Raw genomic sequence first — 19,599 nt, 5'->3', positions numbered from 1 at the left:
TATATATATATATATATATATATATATATATATATATATATATATATATATACATTAAAATATCACCCCTCACCCATTATCTTGAGCCCAGAAGCAGAAATGACAGAGCTGAGCTTAGTCATCATTAGAATTGTCACGTAGGGATCCTCTGTGCAAATTCCAGCTAGGTGACCAATGAAGCGTGAGATTCAAGGCTGAAACAGATTTATACCCCCACATCTAGATAGGACCCTGCAGGCAGCATTGCCATTTCCCTGCCCCACTGGCTCCACACGAATGAATAGGAATACAGGCATGAGGCTCTTATATAGAATGAGTGCTGGGAAATGTTCAAAAAGAATTAAATTGGAGCTCATAGTAAAGCAACTTTACTTGATGTCCAATTATGAAGATATTAAGTATTTTAGTAACCTGCCTTATTCTGATATGTGCCATTTGTAAAAAGCACTATGGAATAATTGCACACAGATATTTGTAATTTCTTCTGTAATTTGGCATTGCATGATATATTTGATGTGGCACATTCAAAGACTTTACTGGTCTGACCCTGGTTTTGACATTGCTGTTGTACAGCATAAAATAATTAGCTTTAGTCCAGGCGTGCACCTCGATTAGTGTAGCTGCACTGATCTTTCTGCAATGTGAATGGGTTTGTGGAACAAGATAGCAGTATTTTTCAGACGTTTTTACTGGCCAATCGAAGGAGTTGGAATGTGGTCGTTCCTTGCTTAGATCAGAGTAGGCGACCAGTGGGCGCCTATTTCCCGTGCTGTGGGGAGGTGTACACGGCTGTTTGAAATCTGCAAAAGACTTGAGTTTGCACAATCTCAGAGCTGGAGGCCTTCTCTCTCAATATATACTTTTAATGCTATATATTTTCGGGCTGTCATGTTGCACTGTGCCAGAGAAATTCATTTCTAGACACCCTTGAAGCAATGTAATAAAAAGCTTCACATACACAAAAGTGTCACATGTAAGAAACATAGTCCCAATGACCCTTCGCTTTTATGATTAATTTAATTCTTTATTTGTATGTTAAATAAATGTAAATAAATGTTAATTTAAGAAAATAAATATATAAGATAAATTAAGGAATAATTTAAATGAGGCAAAACCAAACAGCATTTTTGGAGAAGCAAGGGAAAAGTTTAATTGAATGAAAGGAAAGATTCTTAATTGGTAGGGGGTTGGTCTTCTGATGTGAAGTTTACACTTTTTCTTAGTACACCTCTGGAGGAGCTTCTGCCTCTCGCTACAACAAGGTGCACCTGTACATTGTGGCATCATCCCCAGAGAGCAGAGCGTAGGTGTGCAGCTTGATGTGTGCTGGACAGACCATCTAGGTGCGTCATTAAATTATTTTGCATGGAGCAAATGAACTGTACTGCTTGGTTGTTTAGTTAGGGAAGCACACTGCTCCCTCACCCCCATAATATTGCAACATCCTGTAGAGAAATGAAACAGAGGATGATTTATTTAGTTACAGCGGTCGAAGTTGAAATTTAGAAGTGGCGGTATGCAGAGCCGTAATTTAGAATTCTGGGGCGAGAAAGACAAATGCCGCCCCCCCTAGCCCTCAATTTTAATCAAATGAACCTAAAATATTCCTAAATTTGCGTCCCCCGTCAGCGTTTGCGCCCTGGGCGGTTGCCCCTGTCACATAGCCCTAGTTATGGCCCTGGCGGTATGGAAAGTTAAAAGTGGAGATATGAAAAATGTTACGGAAATGTAAGTGAATGGAATATAATAGTTTTACAATAAAGGCAGTATGAGAAGTGGTGGTATACACCCCACCTTCATCACTGCTTAGTTAAGTATAAGCCCTGCAGTACATATATATATATACATACATATATATATATATATATATATATATATATATATATATATATTATATATATATATATTTATATATAATATATGTACATATATATATATATATATATATATATATATATATATAGTGGCAATGGGAGTGGTTTTCCACAGGCCTGTAATAGTAGAATTAGCTATGGTGCTAACTGTCTGCAGGTAAAAGGCTGCAGACCAAGTTATATACAGGTGTAGCACTGGGCTTAAGTTCAGTAATGTACAGGTCAGAGACATGTTGTAAAGTAAATGTAAAAAGTAATTTACTTGAATGCTTTAATGTGTTTGTATCCACAGAGCTGATAGGGGTGGCTGTGCTGATTAGGCGTTACAGAACACCTGAGGAGCCATCCTTTAAAGACAAGGTGGGAGTGTCGCCTGTCAGTCATCGAAGCCTGTGGGAGGAGACCTGTGTATTTAACCCGGAGTTGTGCTCTTGTCAAATGTGACTGAGGATGAACTAGTTGGCCAGTCAGTAGTGAGCTGGGCTTTGTCTAGTTAGTGTTTAGGGTCACCAGGAGGTGCAAGTAAAGGTATTGCTTGCTGGTGTCATCCTGACAGAAGTGTTATTTATTGTGATGCCAACAATAAATATGTTTGATTGAAAACAAGAAGTTTCGTGTTGCTGATGTCTACTGGGTGTTCTTGCAACAGAAGGTGACAAAAGTGCCAGGAGAAGGGTGCGGTTTTGTTACAATATCTATCTATCTATCTATATATATATATATATATATATATATATATATATATATATATATATATATATGTGTGTGTATATATGTATGTATATATATATATATATATATATATATGTATGTATGTATGTATGTATGTATGTATGTGTATCTATATATATATATATATATATATATATATATATATATATATATATCAGCTCACTAAAACACAGCCTTTGATATTTATTAATTTCAAATATTGGCTTCACTTGCTGTATTTTTGGCTTTTAAGAACCAGACATATTAAGTCAAGGACATAACTGTTTATGGAATGTAGCTGCTCTGTGTGCATGTTGGAAATGAATGAGCTGGAAACCTATATCATTAAAACTTTTATTGCTTATCTTTTTCCTGAAACAACAAAGCCAACCAGTAACCTCTGAAAATTGCATAAAGTGCTCCACAAAGTGCTCCGTTACATGTAAGATATTCATATTCCTCTTGTAACTTGTTTCATGTTCCCAGAATTTCTATAGGAAATTTGAAGCAATGAGTTGATTTGTATAGATCCTATGAACCATCAATATTTGTATAAAATCCAAACCTGTTTTAATTGATTTACTGTAATATATATAGATTATATCCTGCCACAAGTATCATAATAATTTATATTATTAGAAACACTATAATAACCAAAGACCCAACAACCTGCACGAGCTCTATGTAATTCTCACAACATACAGTACATTGTAGTATTGTTGCTAGGGTACTTTGTAATAGGTGATCATTTTGAAACTATATTTCAACAGCAATAAAACATGTTAGGTGTTATTGTAATTGTACCATTTTATTAATCAGAACTTTGCTGCAGCCTTTTCCTCAGCTAAGGATAATAACATAAAATAATGACTTAAGGCCTGATTTTGAGTTAGGAACAGAGCAAAGAAAAGGAGCAAATTTGCACCTGGGCAAAACCATGTTGCATTAGAGGGGGAGGTAAATTTAAAATGTGGGGACAGATTTATAGTTGGGATACAGCATGTCATAGATCAACTTTAATTTCAGTGTAAAGATAAAGCTATCAATTATTTGTGTGCTACGTGAAAAAACATCCAATATTTCCCTTGCGTGCAACAAAATAAGTCAATTTGTACCCCTTGCATTGTAACATGGTGTCACGGGCACTAGGAGTCTTTACCCAGGGATCACCAGGTGATAGGCTTACCAGAGCAGTATAGATGGTAATATGGTACTCTGGTAGCAGGGTGATCACGGAACAGGAAATAGCAGATGATGGAGATGCTCAGGAAAGTCTATGACTAGCAGCACTGGTAATATGGATGTAGAAATACACGAGGAACTGTATGGACAAAGGACACGTGAAGGTAGTCAGTGGTCTGCGGTAGCAAGTTGTACCACTGCTATAGTGAGGAGGAATGTCCAACAGAAACGAGGAGGTGATGAGAGTCAGCGGTCTGCGGATAGCAAGTTGTACCGCTGTCTAAGTGAAGGAATGGAATCCACGTGGAGGTATCCGGGGAGTCAGTGGTCTGCGTTAGCAAGTTGTACCACTGCTATGTGAGAGGATACTGGAACAGGTGACACAGGAAACAGGGATCAGTGGTCTGCCTCTAGCAAGTTGTACCACTGAATATATATGTGAGGAGGAGCACGGGGAGAGACTGCAATACAGGGGATACACGGGCACCTTAAACTTGATCCACAATAACATGCACAATATATTAATGACTGAACAGCACTGCAATAATAGAAAGTCACTTGAGGTAATCCGGCACAAGATAACACAGTCAATGATGGCAATAGTCTCAGCGGATAGTAAACTCCAGAGGAGAACAAACTCAGTCCAGCAAGATATGCAATACACCAGCACAGTCAATGAGAAGTATGCATACCGTGGTTCAGAAGCAGGCTGTCAGACAGAAGTGCAGAGATACCTGAACGGCTGGAGGCCGGCAGGATGCGAAGTCCCTGGAGGGGTGAAGCGGTAATCAAGTAGGTGCAGCGCACAGGTAGGTAGACCAGCAGGGGAACAAATACTCAGGAAGCAGTAGTATGTAAGACTGGACTCCTGGAGGACCCTGAAGAGTAGCGATGATCTAGATGAGATGAAAACAGTGAGGCGCAGATCCGATGCAGACTGGCGAGTAGAGACCAGCGGGAACACGGAGAAGCACGGAGAGCGGATCAGCTGTTGTAGGACGAGTAGAACTGAGAAGTAGCAGCAGCAGGACTCTGCAGATACACGGAGGTAGCGGATGGCAACCAGCAGGTGCAGCAACGATGAAACACGGGAGAGCAGAGCTGAGCTGGAACTGTTGAGCACGGAGAGTAGCGGATAGGAATCAGTTGTAGCAGTCTCGAGGAAACACGGGAGAGATGAGATGAGCTGAAGACTGAAGCGCACGGAGGCAGCGGATAGGAATCAGCCAAACAGTCACGATGAAACACAGGCGAGTTGAAGTAGATTGAAGACTGTAGTGCACGGAGGCAGCGGATAGGAATCAGCTAACAGTCATGATGGCACACAGGTGAGTTGAAGTAGATTGAAGACTGTAGTGCACGGAGGCAGCGGATAGGAATCAGCTAACAGTCATGATGGCACACAGGTGAGTTGAAGTAGATTGAAGACTGTAGTGCACGGAGGCAGCGGATAGGAATCAGCTAACAGTCACGATGATACATAGCAGAGTTGAAGTGGCTTGAAGACTGTAGTGCACGGAGGCAGCGGATAGGAATCAGCTAACAGTCACGATGATACACAGGAGGGTTGAAGTGGCTAGGAAACCACAGGAGTAGAAGTGGTCTGGAAACCACAGGGGTAGAAGTGGTTTGGAAACCACAGGAATCAGCAGCGCTGAATACACGAGGAAACACCTTCAGAGGCTCATGGGAATGAGACTCCAAGATCAGGCAACGTGGTATTAACCACAGGTGCTTAATATAGGGAGTGTTGCCTAATCTGCCAATTAAGTTAAAGGAACAGGTACTGAAGGGTTTGAAAGGGCTGCGCATGCGCAGACCCTCAGGATGGAGGACGGCCACGGTTCCTAAATATACGGGAAGAAGCACTCACAGTCCGGTGAGTGACAGTACCCCCCCTTTTAAAGGTGGGCACAGAACGCCTGGAACCGGGCTTGTCCGGATTTTTGGAATAAAACTTCTTAAGAAGAGCTGGGGCGTTGAGATCTTCAGCTTTGATCCATGAACGCTCCTCAGGACCAAAGCCCTTCCAATGAACGAGGAAACGGAGAACTCCTCGCGAAATTTTTGCGTCCAATACCTGAGTAATCTCGAAATCTTCCTCCTGATGAACTTGAACTGGCTGAGGTGCTGAAGGAGGAGTCGAGAAACGGTTGATGATGAGAGGTTTGAGCAAGGACACATGGAAGGCATTGGAAATACGAAGATTCTTAGGAAGTAGAAGTTTGACACAAACTGGATTTATTACTTGAATGATCCTATATGGACCAATAAAACGAGGAGCGAATTTCATAGATGGGACCTTCAAACGAATATTTTTGGTAGATAACCAGACACGATCTCCAATTTTTAGTGGTGGAATAGCCCGCCTCTTCTTATCTGCGAAAGACTTATATTTGTCAGATGTCTTCTTTAAACAGGTTTTGACCTGAGACCAGATGTTTTTGAAGGTCTGACAAACAGTCTCTACAGCAGGAACTTGGGTGGGAGGGAGGGCAGGAAATTCCGGAAAAGACGGATGGTGACCGTAAACCACAAAGAATGGAGTTTTGGACGATGACTCATGGTACATGTTGTTATGGGCGAATTCAGCCCAAGGAAGCAATTCTACCCAGTTGTCTTGATTGGCTGATGAGAACATCCTTATAAAGGTCTCGAGATCTTGATTGACCCCTTCAGTTTGTCCGTTTGATTGCGGATGGTAAGAAGATGAGAGTGCTAATCGTATGCCCAAGGTTTTACAAAGGGCCCGCCAGAATCTGGAAACGAACTGTACTCCTCTATCTGACACAATCTCAGACGGACATCCATGGATACGAAAGATTTCTTTAACGAAATGTTCAGCCAGAGTAGATGAGGAAGGCAAACCAGACAAAGGGACAAAATGAGCCATCTTCGAAAATCTGTCTACCACTACCCAAATAGTATTACAATTTTTACTAGATGGCAGATCAGTAACAAAGTCCATACTAATATGGGTCCAGGGCTTGGCCTGAATGGGTAGTGGTTGCAGCAACCCCGCTGGAGTTCTGCGGGAGGATTTGAACTGAGAACACAATTCACAGGAAGCAACAAACTCTTTGACGTCTCTCCTCATCGAGGGCCACCAGTAACTTCGAGAGAGAATCTCAAAGGTCTTGCGTTCACCAGCATGTCCAGAAAAACGAGAAGAATGGAACCACGAAAGGATTTTCCTCCTCAGAGTAGGAGGCACGAAGGTCTTCCCAAATGGTAGCACTTTGGTGGACGAAGCAGCCAGCGAGATACATTTGGGGTCTAATATAGAATGGTTGGAAACCTCTTCAACGTCAGAGGACGTCACAAAAGCTCGAGATAGAGCGTCAGCTTTCTTGTTCTTGGCAGCTGGTTTGAAGGTTATGATTAATTCGAAACGGGAAAAGAAAAGAGACCATCTTGCTTGACGAGGATTCAAGCATTGGGCAGACTGTAGATATGACAGGTTCTTATGATCTGTGAAAATCGTCACCGGGTGACGAGCTCCTTCCAATAAGTATCTCCACTCCTCTAATGCAACTTTGATAGCCAGCAACTCCTTGTCCCCGATTGTGTAATTTTTCTCTGCAGGCAGGAGACCCCGAGAGTAAAAGGCACAAGGATGGAATTTTTGTTGCTCCGAGTGTTGGGAGAGAATGGCTCCTAAGCCCACATTAGAGGCATCTACTTCTAGGAAGAAGGGAAGTGTCACATCAGGCTGTCGAAGAATGGGAGCAGAGGAGAAGGACTCTTTAAGAATTTGAAAGGCTTGGAGGGCCTCGGATGACCATTGCTTAGTATTGGCCCCTTTACGAGTCAGGGCCACAATAGGAGATGCAATGGACGAGAAGTCTTGAATGAAGCGTCTATAGTAATTGGCGAAACCTAAAAAACGCTGAATAGCACGAAGAGTAGTTGGCTGGGGCCAATGTAATACAGCATTCACCTTGTCTGGATCCATCTTCAGGCCAACTCCGGAAACAATATACCCCAAAAATGGAATCTGGGGCAATTCGAATGAACATTTTTCTAGTTTACAGAATAATGAATTTTCCCGGAGTCTGGAAAGGACCTCTGCCACATGTTGGTGATGAGAAGGCAGGTCCTGTGAGAAGATCAATATGTCGTCCAGGTAGACAACGACACATACATATAATAAGTCCCGAAAGATCTCATTAACGAAGCCTTGGAAAACAGCGGGGGCATTGCACAACCCGAAAGGCATTACTAGATACTCATAGTGCCCATCTCTGGTGTTGAACGCTGTCTTCCATTCGTCACCGGGACGGATTCTAATTAAATTATAGGCACCACGAAGATCCAACTTGGTAAAGATCCGAGCTCCCTTGATGTGATCAAATAACTCAGTGATCAACGGAATGGGATACCGATTCTTAATAGTAATGGCATTGAGTCCACGAAAATCTATGCAGGGGCGTAGTGATCCATCCTTCTTTTTTACGAAGAAGAATCCGGCTCCAGCGGGAGAGGTGGAAGGTCGAATAAACCCTCGCTGGAGATTCTCCTGGATGTACTCAGATGTGGCTTGAGTTTCAGGTAACGAAAGTGGATAGACCCGACCCCTAGGAGGAGTCTTGCCAGGTAGAAGATCGATCGGACAATCCCAAGAACGATGAGGAGGAAGACGTTCAGACTGAGCTTTATCAAAAACATCGGCAAATGAAGCATACTGAGGAGGGAGTCCCGGTGAGGAAGATGAGATGGAAGATTGCTGTACTTTAAGAGGAATGACTTGAGAAAGACAACGATGATGACATTCAGCTCCCCAAGACGTAACTTGAGGAGTGCGCCAGTCAATCTGGGGAGAATGACATTGAAGCCATGGAAGGCCTAAGACAATCGGACTTGTCGTAACTGGAAGAATTAAAAACGAGATCTCTTCATGGTGTAGCACACCAATCTGAAGTGTTACTGGAGACGTACTCTGAGTGATGAGACCATTGATGAGACGTGATCCATCTATAGCAGTCACAGTAATCGGTGTTTTCAAAGTAATCACTGGTAGGGACCATTGATTCACTAGGGATTTAGAAATGAAATTTCCTGCTGCTCCAGAATCAATCAGTGCCTGAGACTCAAAGGATTTGGTAGCAAAGGAAATCGTAACATCAAAAGCGCAGACTTTTAATTTCATAGAAGATGGAGAGGACTCCAGGGACCCTAACTTCACCTCTCCAGAACTAGTTAGGGCCTGGCATTTCCCGATTTCTTAGGGCAAGAACTGAGCATATGTGTGGAATCAGCACAATAGATACAAAGTCTATTCGTTACTCTTCGTTTCCTCTCTTCTAGAGATAATTTGGAACGTCCTATCTCCATGGGAATCACGGAAGGTGAAGCTGGACGAAACTGAGGGGTTGAGCGAAGAGGTGCTTTAACTGAAGTTGTTTTCTCAGATTCTCTTTCACGAAACCTCATGTCTACACGATGGCAAAGAGAGATCAAATCTTCTAGTGACGAAGGAAGCTCTTGGGTAGTCAGTGCATCTTTAATTTTATCGGAGAGCCCCTGCCAGAAGGCGGCAATTAATGCTTCAGTGTTCCACTGAAGTTCAGAGGCTAATATCCTAAATTGAATGACGTACTGGCCTACTGTATGAGAACCTTGACGTAAACGAAGAATGCTGGAAGCAGCGGAGGTCACACGACCTGGTTCATCGAACACACTTCGGAACATAGAAATGAATTTGGCACTATCTTGTAATACAGGATCGTTTCTCTCCCACAGAGGGGAGGCCCAAGCCAGAGCTTGTCCAGAAAACAATGAGATAAGATAGGCCACTCTGGAACGGTGGGTAGAAAAATTTTGAGGTTGGAGCTCAAAATGAACTGAGCATTGGTTAAGGAAACCCCTACAAGTTTTGGGGTCTCCATCGTACTTTGACGGAGTAGGCAGGTGAAGCGTGGGAGCTGTAGACACCTGGGATGGCACTGGGGAAACGGAGGAAAGCACAGGAGCTTCAACATTAGCTGTAACGGGCTGTCCAGATGGTCCTTGGGAGGCTAACGACTGGTAGCATTGAAGTAACAGCTGTTGGCGAGCATCCTGTTGCTCCACCCGGGTGACCAGATGCTGCAGCATCTCTTTGGCTGTAGGTTCCGTATCTGGGTCTGTCATGGCCTGATCTTACTGTCACGGGCACTAGGAGTCTTTACCCAGGGATCACCAGGTGATAGGCTTACCAGAGCAGTATAGATGGTAATATGGTACTCTGGTAGCAGGGTGATCACGGAACAGGAAATAGCAGATGATGGAGATGCTCAGGAAAGTCTATGACTAGCAGCACTGGTAATATGGATGTAGAAATACACGAGGAACTGTATGGACAAAGGACACGTGAAGGTAGTCAGTGGTCTGCGGTAGCAAGTTGTACCACTGCTATAGTGAGGAGGAATGTCCAACAGAAACGAGGAGGTGATGAGAGTCAGCGGTCTGCGGATAGCAAGTTGTACCGCTGTCTAAGTGAAGGAATGGAATCCACGTGGAGGTATCCGGGGAGTCAGTGGTCTGCGTTAGCAAGTTGTACCACTGCTATGTGAGAGGATACTGGAACAGGTGACACAGGAAACAGGGATCAGTGGTCTGCCTCTAGCAAGTTGTACCACTGAATATATATGTGAGGAGGAGCACGGGGAGAGACTGCAATACAGGGGATACACGGGCACCTTAAACTTGATCCACAATAACATGCACAATATATTTATGACTGAACAGCACTGCAATAATAGAAAGTCACTTGAGGTAATCCGGCACAAAATAACACAGTCAATGATGGCAATAGTCTCAGCGGATAGTAAACTCCAGAGGAGAACAAACTCAGTCCAGCAAGATATGCAATACACCAGCACAGTCAATGAGAAGTATGCATACCGTGGTTCAGAAGCAGGCTGTCAGACAGAAGTGCAGAGATACCTGAACAGCTGGAGGCCGGCAGGATGCGAAGTCCCTGGAGGGGTGAAGCGGTAATCAAGTAGGTGCAGCGCACAGGTAGGTAGACCAGCAGGGGAACAAATACTCAGGAAGCAGTAGTATGTAGGACTGGACTCCTGGAGGACCCTGAAGAGTAGCGATGATCTAGATGAGATGAAAACAGTGAGGCGCAGATCCGATGCAGACTTGCGAGTAGAGACCAGCGGGAACACGGAGAAGCACGGAGAGCGGATCAGCTGTTGTAGGACGAGTAGAACTGAGAATTAGCAGCAGCAGGACTCTGCAGATACACGGAGGTAGCGGATGGCAACCAGCAGGTGCAGCAACGATGAAACACGGGAGAGCAGAGCTGAGCTGGAACTGTTGAGCACGGAGAGTAGCGGATAGGAATCAGTTGTAGCAGTCTCGAGGAAACACGGGAGAGATGAGATGAGCTGAAGACTGAAGCGCACGGAGGCAGCGGATAGGAATCAGCCAAACAGTCACGATGAAACACAGGCGAGTTGAAGTAGATTGAAGACTGTAGTGCACGGAGGCAGCGGATAGGAATCAGCTAACAGTCATGATGGCACACAGGTGAGTTGAAGTAGATTGAAGACTGTAGTGCACGGAGGCAGCGAATAGGAATCAGCTAACAGTCATGATGGCACACAGGTGAGTTGAAGTAGATTGAAGACTGTAGTGCACGGAGGCAGCGGATAGGAATCAGCTAACAGTCACGATGATACATAGCAGAGTTGAAGTGGCTTGAAGACTGTAGTGCACGGAGGCAGCGGATAGGAATCAGCTAACAGTCACGATGATACACAGGAGGGTTGAAGTGGCTAGGAAACCACAGGAGTAGAAGTGGTCTGGAAACCACAGGGGTAGAAGTGGTTTGGAAACCACAGGAATCAGCAGCGCTGAATACACGAGGAAACACCTTCAGAGGCTCATGGGAATGAGACTCCAAGATCAGGCAACGTGGTATTAACCACAGGTGCTTAATATAGGGAGTGTTGCCTGATCTGCCAATTAAGTTAAAGGAACAGGTACTGAAGGGTTTGAAAGGGCTGCACATGCGCAGACCCTCAGGATGGAGGATGGCCACGGTTCCTAAATATACGGGAAGAAGCACTCACAGCCCGGTGAGTGACACATGGTTTGTCAAGGTGCAAAGTTGCTCCCTTTCTTTGCTTTGCTGATAACTCAAAATCAGGTTCTTAATGTCTGACTATGAGAAAATAGAATATTTGTTTGTGGAATACATCTAGAACACTGCTTTAAGTGGGTTGGATCAAGTCATGGCAGAAAAAGTTTACTTCTGTGTGTTCCAGTAATATGACAGGAGGTGATTCAGAAACTGTAATCAGTGGGTGATTCAGAGAGGAGGTGGGCACGTGTTTGGAGAAAGCTCCTGTAAAATTAGATAATTTACTTATTTCTCCAAAACTTGTAAGCTAAATTCACTGACACGATTCTGGAGCAATTCCATGTGATTTATGGCATTTTGCGGCATGAAGATTTAAAAGAATATAAACCAAAATGCCTAGTTGCTGCCATAAAGAGATTTACTCAATTGCCAATTATATTCTGATATTATGTAACTTTCAAACATTGCTCGACTAATATCAAGTGATCAGTGGTGTGCCATGAAAACACACATTATACTGCCAACTCCAACTTACATTGTTAACACTAGAACAGATTATTCCGGCGGTTCCCAAAGTGTGCGCCGCGGCTCCCAGGGGTGCCGCGGCGCTGTCACTGGGGTGCCGCGGGCCAGTCATAGAAAAAAAAAAAAAGAACACAGAAACTTACCAATCCGCCGGGCGCCGGGACCCAGCAGCCTCCTCTCTCCCGTACCAGCTTGTCACGGCAGTGACAGCTGCGGGAGAGAGGAGGCTGCTGGGTCCCGGTGCCCGGCGGATTGGTAAGTTTCTGTGTTCTGTTTTTTTTTTATGTCTGGCCCGCGGCAGAGGAGTGGCAGGGATCATGGCAGTGGAGGGTGACAGCGGGGCAGAGTAAGAGTGACAGCGGGGCAGAGTGAGAGTGACAGCGGGGCAGAGTGAGAGTGACAGGGATCATGGCAGTGGGGCAGAGTGAGAGTGACAGCGGGGCAGAGTGATAGTGACAGCGGGGCAGAGTGAGGGTGACAGCGGGGCCGAGGAGGGACACAGTGTAAGAGGGGCAGTGGAGGGGGACACAGCGTGAGAGGGGCAGTGGAGGGGGACACAGCGTGAGAGGGGCAGTGGAGGGGGGTCAGCGTGACAGAGAGCAGAGGAGGGGGGACAGCGTGACAGAGGGGGCAGTGTGAGAGAGGGCAGAGTGTCTGGATGCAGAGCGGGCATTTTTGCATACAACTAAATAAGTATTTCTGTCCTGACCTAAATACTGATTACAATTTTTTGACCCAACTACTCCTAAAACAGGACTGCTCAATAATTATTTTGGGGGGTGCCTTGAAAAAATTTGGAGACTCTAAGGGTGCCGCGAACTGCAAAAGTTTGGGAACCACTGGATTAATCCATAAACTCACACGACTTTTGCAATATTTTGGTTCTCTCATCAACAGACCATGTCTATCAAGCAGTGCCCAGTTTTGTGTTCTTTAGTCTAATGCAACTGCATCTACACATATATTGCTGACAATTGGGTTGTCAACTGCCACACCCCTTTCTAAATAAAGTATGGTGAGATATCTGTTCTGACATTCCATTCTGTCACTACAAGTGTATTCAGCTATTAATTGACTGGTGGCAGTCCATCTGTTACTCTGAGCACATTGGTCCTGATGCTGAGTTGGTCACATGTTGGACGTAATTTACGCTCAAAAGAGCTTCTACTAAAAATAGCATGTTTACACCTAAATGCTGAGTCAGATGCATCTCAAGATGCATTCAGCTCTGCATCTATAGCATATGCACCAGGTTTACATCGGGCTTACATACACCCAACAGTCGAAGTGGAAATTAAGAAGTGGCGGTATGGAAACAATAATGGAAAAGTAAGTGAATGGAATTTGATAGTTTTACAATGAAGCCAGTAGGAGATGTGGTGGTATGGCTTACCACCATATACACTCACACTTCCACCACTGCATAAACCCACATACACATACACACAACCGGGTCATAAACACAAGAAATGTTTGCTAACATTTGTTTGATAGTGAAAAACACATTTGCTATAAAGCTTCATATAATTCAGCAGATATAATATTCTTTCTCATGTACAAATGAAGCTGGAAAAATGCACCCACAAAATCATTTAATATATGCATGACCAATGCAGAATGCACCTATCATCTTCAGAGGTGAATCTGTAGTCAGCCAATAAGAAGCGACTAGCAAGTGCTGGCAGCCGTCATCTTCATCAAGGTGTATTTGCACCTGCTGTCTTGCAGGAGCAAAAGATACGGTTCCTGACATGCATATATGCTTTTCCATGCTGGTCTGCCTCAGCTGAATTTCCGTGAACACACCCCTACGTTACTCAGCCTAGGTTAGTTTGCCCGTTGCCCGTTCAGCCTATCCAGTGTAAGGAAGCGTAAGTGTCATATGCCCGGAATTTTGCATGAGTGTATATTTCCGCTAAGCAAACAGGTGTATGTCCACCTCAGCATTAGCCCCATTGTGCATTGTGTTAGTCTCTTTCATCAATGTTCTATTTCCAACCATAAGACTGCTACTGGTGGCTTGATGTTGGATGGTGGCCCATCTTCTTTACACCTGTGTCGGTGTTGTACATGAAAGCACCAAAAGCTTTGTTGTTAATAATTCACTTATGCTATTACACCTAGCAACCAATACCATTGTTGTTCAAAGTCACTTAAAGGAGAACTCCACTGAAAGCTTAAAATATAGTTTTGGGTGGGTTTCAGTATGGTAACATTAAATCTTGCCTTTTTTCTTAGATGTGATATGTGATGATTTGCCTGATCTGACAGGTCCCCCACTGACTCTTCTCTTGCTCTTCTGTCACCCAATATTAGATTTTAAGGTGTGCGTTCTTTAAAGAGGTTTCCACCTATTTAGTGACTTTAATTTATTGGAGGGTCCACATGGCCCTTCAGCTTTTACTGAATCATTCAATATATATTTTAGACTTCTTTATGTAGTTTTAGAATTTATTTATATACTCAGAATCATTTTGCTTAGCGTTGTATATCACTCAAAGCTGGTCCATGGATACGGTTGCAGCCAAAAGCAATGAAAAGAAACAACTCTTATATTGTAGCATTGTTGTAATACACAGTGATATTTATCCCTATAGTTTTCGTTGTTGCTTGCAGAGACAATATCTGTTGGATCTAGCATATATAGATATACATACATTTCAATACAATAATAAAAGTGTATATGTAATTTGTACTTTTGTATCCAGATGGAAAAGACTTTATCATAAGATTTGGCTCACACGCTTTTCTAGTCCGTTAGATCAATATCATAAGTGTATAGTTTTAGCTGTGATATTTTATGTTAGGTGTTCTCAAGCATGTGCACCAAAGACTACTCTAACTATACGTATTTGGACATTGATGAATAGTTTTATTTTATTCTAAATTGCAATCTGTATAAACAAGAGATGATGGGCCTGATTCGTTAAGGAAAGTAAAACAAAAAAATGAGTAACTTTGCACCTTGGTAAAAATGTTGCATTGGAGGGGAGGTAAATTTAAAAATTGATGACAGATCTATAGTTGGGGTAGAGAATGTCCTAGATTAACGTTAAATTTCAGTGTACAAGTTAGCTATCAAGTATTTGTGTGCTACATGAAAAACAGCCAGTATTTAACCTATGTGCAAAGTAATAAACTAATTTGCAACCCTTGTATTGTAACATGGTTTTGTCCAGGAGAAAACTTACTGCTTTTTTTGCCTTACTTTCCTTAATGAATCAGACCCAATATGTGACTGTTATCTGTGATATCAACATGGATCCAATGCACTCTTGAATCTTTCCTGATAATCGTCAAGGGAATTGAGGTGAAACTGCTGTAATTTGTTTCTTGAGGCCTCATTATTTACACATACTTACCTTTCTTATAGTCACTTCCATTCCAAAACATTAAGAAATTTAATATTTTACATTGGAATCAAGTTAATTATGTTTTAGCTTTGAATTTAATCTTGAATTGTAATCATAAATGTATATAGAAATTGACACCTTTTTTTTTCACCTGTTTAGGAGTGACATAATTATTGAAGTCATAAACATATTGGGCCTGATTCATTAAGGGAAGTTAAGTAAACAAATTGAGTAAGTAGTCTCCTGGACAAAACCATGTTACAATGCAAGGGGTACAAATTAGTTTTCTATTTTGCACATAAGTTAAATACTGTCTGTCTTTTTCATGTAGCACACAAATACTTGATAGCTTATTTGTACACTGACATTTAAAGTTGATATTTGTGTGCTACATGAAAAATTTGCACCCCTTGCATTGTAACATGGTTTTGTCCAGGAGACTACTTACTCAATTTGTTTACTTAACTTCCATTAATGAATCAGGCCCATTGTCTGGTATACAGATGTTTATAGAAGTTTAAAAACGGTGGTGTGATTTGTGTACCATATAATATTAATACTTCATACTTTCGTATCATATACAGATGAAGACAAGCATTGACAATAATTTCTTCTTTAGTTGCACACCGATTATGAATTATTACTTCAATAGCTGGTTTGTTCTGTATTTCACAAAAGCTGCCCATACTACGTCTCTATAAAATATTCTTTCTAAGGCTGCAGTATGGATTCTGTGGCCTACAGACAAAAGCTTTAAACCAACGTTTGATTATTCACATTTTTTCTTTTTTTTACTTTTACTACTATAAAACATTGAAACGTAGAGAAAGATGTGAGGACACATCTGAAATAAATGTAAAATTTAGTGCTTCGCTTGTACAGTCCCTCCCCCTCCCTCAAGTGTATTTAAATGAAAGTGTTGATTTTTAGACAGTTACGTCTCTAGCAGCCAGGGAGCTGCGCAACAAAGCAGCCCCAAGGAGGTAATTATAGGAATTAATTCATAATGGATTCTCTGCAGATGGTAAGGAGTTCAGAGTGAAGCAGTGTCAAACCGTTCAGCAGATATCACTCCATTATTTTCTAGCCAAACCCAACACTTTCCCAGAATGCTAATGTACTCTATTTAACCTAGTGTCTTCCCATTCTACTGTAGTTCAGTGCTTAAATTGATGCAGCAAACTACATACATGTTACATGTGCCAAAGTCAGCATGCCTAGCACTAATGAATTCATGCTTGAATACACTACAGCACATGCTTTCATGGTTTCATTTTTAGTGCTGAAGACTGGCCCTCTAAAGCCATAATTAATACATATAAAAAAGCAAATGTTTTGTGTTTCCTCCAAATGGTTAATGACTTGCTTTTTTTGTATGATTTTATACACGCAAGTAGTTGCTTAGTGCAGCAAATACATGCTTTATTCTACCCATAGTAAGTGCTTTTATATTAACCTGAAAACATTTGCCTATAATATACAAGAAAAAAAAGATATGAAGTGCTATTGTACAGCATGTATACAGCCACACAAAGCGAAAAATATCAGCTACTTACTAAACACTTTACATGGCAATGAGAATAGTTGGCCACTTATGCTGTGGGCATTTATAAAAACTAGTGAACTATACTATACAATTCGGTTATGAAATCCATACCAACCAATCAAATTATAACTGTAATAATTCTAGTGTAACGTAAAGCATGATAAAACATGTCTGATTGGTTGCCCTGGGTAACAGTGTGTTTAGCTTTTCTACAGCTTTAATAAATGCCCCAGTTATGTTTTGGAACATGTAGACATTAGTGTGTTACAGACTTTGGCTATCATTAATGATATTGGCTTTGGAGCTACAGCTGTAGCATAAGTCAAATTGTCTTTTGAGTTTGGGCCATTGTGCTGCCATTGCATAGCCCATGCACAGTTCTGGATTAAGGGGGACAGGGCAAAGGGGGCACATGCCCTCGGCAACCCTCTCTCTATGGACCCCCTGGACCTGTTAACTCTGTTTTGTGCTGGCATTGCTATAAGCTGAAATGGGCGTGAGAGACATGGATGTGTATTCCCACCTCCACCTTTACGTGACCTCTTACCCTCCTCCTCCTGGCTTCCTCCATTGGCTGGGTCTAGCAGAAGGCACTGTAGCCTAAATGGCAGCGAGTCGTGCCTGATACAAGTCAGGACATCCATCTGCATTGCTTCTCTACCCCCTGTCCATGTGTGCCTCTGTAAACCTGTCCATGTGTTCCTCTGCACCCCTACCCATGTACGCCTCTGCCCTCTGCCCATCTTTGCCTTTACCCATGTGTTCCACTGCTCCTCTCTGTTTCCTTTTTTGTGTGTGTGCTGCTTTCTTTCTCCACCTTTGTGTGTTTGCCTGTTTCTAATTTTGTATGTGTGCCAATGTCTCCCTGTCTACCTCCACATATGTATTTCTCTCTGCCTGTTTCAAGTCAGTACACCCACCTACATTTCATCCCTGGCCATTGCTGTCTCAATTATTCTCTCCCCATGTCTGCCTCTTCCCTCCTGCCCATGTGTACTTTTTTCCCCTTGCCCATGTGTGCCTCTGCCTATGTGTTCCTCTGCCCCCCAGTGTCACGTGTTTCTCTGCCCGCCTGCACATTTGTGCCTGTGCCCATGTGTTCCTCTACCCCCTCTGCTCATGTGTTCCTCTGCCCCCCTGAAGAGCAGAGACACAACCATGTCAAACACCACATAAGTGAACCTGATGATGGCAGGAAAGCACTATCTTCTAATTTTAATAGTTTGAGTCTAATTCCCTAAAACCTGATTAGCACATATGCTACTGGGGTTTCCCCACTGAAGGATTCCTCATTGACAATTTTGCATGTACTAAGGGCAGATTGGATAAAGCATGAATAGCTCTAAAATTATGGACAAATGATGTAGTCTGCCATTTGTGATGAAGTGTGATGAAGGAGGGAGCTCAGTGTGATGAAGGAAGCACAGTGTGATGAAGGAGAGGGCACAGTGATGAAGGGACAAAAGTGTGATCAATGAGGGCACAGTGCGATGAAGGAGGGGATGCAGTGCGATGAAGGAGGGGGTGCAGTGTGATGAAGGAGGGGGTGCAGTGTGATGAAGGAGGGGGTGCAGTGTGATGAAGGAGGGGAGGCAGTGCGATGAAGGAGGGGGCACAGTGTGATGAAGGAGGGGGTGCAGTGTGATGAAGAAGGGAGCACATTGCGATGCAGAAGGGGGCACAATGTGATAAAGGAGGGGCACAGTGTGATGAAGGAGGGGGCACAGTGTGATGAAGGAAGGGCACAGTGTGATGAAGGAGGGGCACAGTGTGATGAAGGAGGGGGCACAGTGTGATGAATTAGGGGGTGCAGTGTGATGCAGGAGGGGGCACAGTGTGATGCAGGAGGAGGCACAGTGTGATGATGGAGGGGTAAAAGAGTGAATTCACTAGTGAGTGGGAATAATAGGAGCAGGAACAGGGATAGATATAGAGGATCAAAAGGTAGGGGAGGAGTGAGAGAAGCAGGATGTGAGCACAGGGAGAGAAGGGGATAACTGCAATGAAGATATAGGAACAGAGAAATGAAACAGGTAAGGGAAGATAAAGGGTAACTTGGAAGATATAAAGGAGATATTTTGGAAAGTTTTTAGTATAATATTATGGAGATATGAGGGAAAATGTAAGTGCACAAATGAGGCAAGGTAATTGGACACAGAAGAGGTGGGGGACACAGGGTGGATAGCCTTGCATCATTTAATATGTTTTATATCATACTTTATAGTGTTGAAATGCATCTAAAATTAATTTCACTCTATCAGAACCCCTAAACCTTCAGGCCACCGGCCGTTCATTTCAAAGTGAAAGTTCCGTACCAGCATTTCTAAATTT

This window comes from Mixophyes fleayi, chromosome 5 (genome assembly GCF_038048845.1).
Source record: "Mixophyes fleayi isolate aMixFle1 chromosome 5, aMixFle1.hap1, whole genome shotgun sequence".
Taxonomy (NCBI): Eukaryota; Metazoa; Chordata; class Amphibia; order Anura; family Limnodynastidae; genus Mixophyes; species Mixophyes fleayi.
This window is presented reverse-complemented; position numbering follows the sequence as displayed.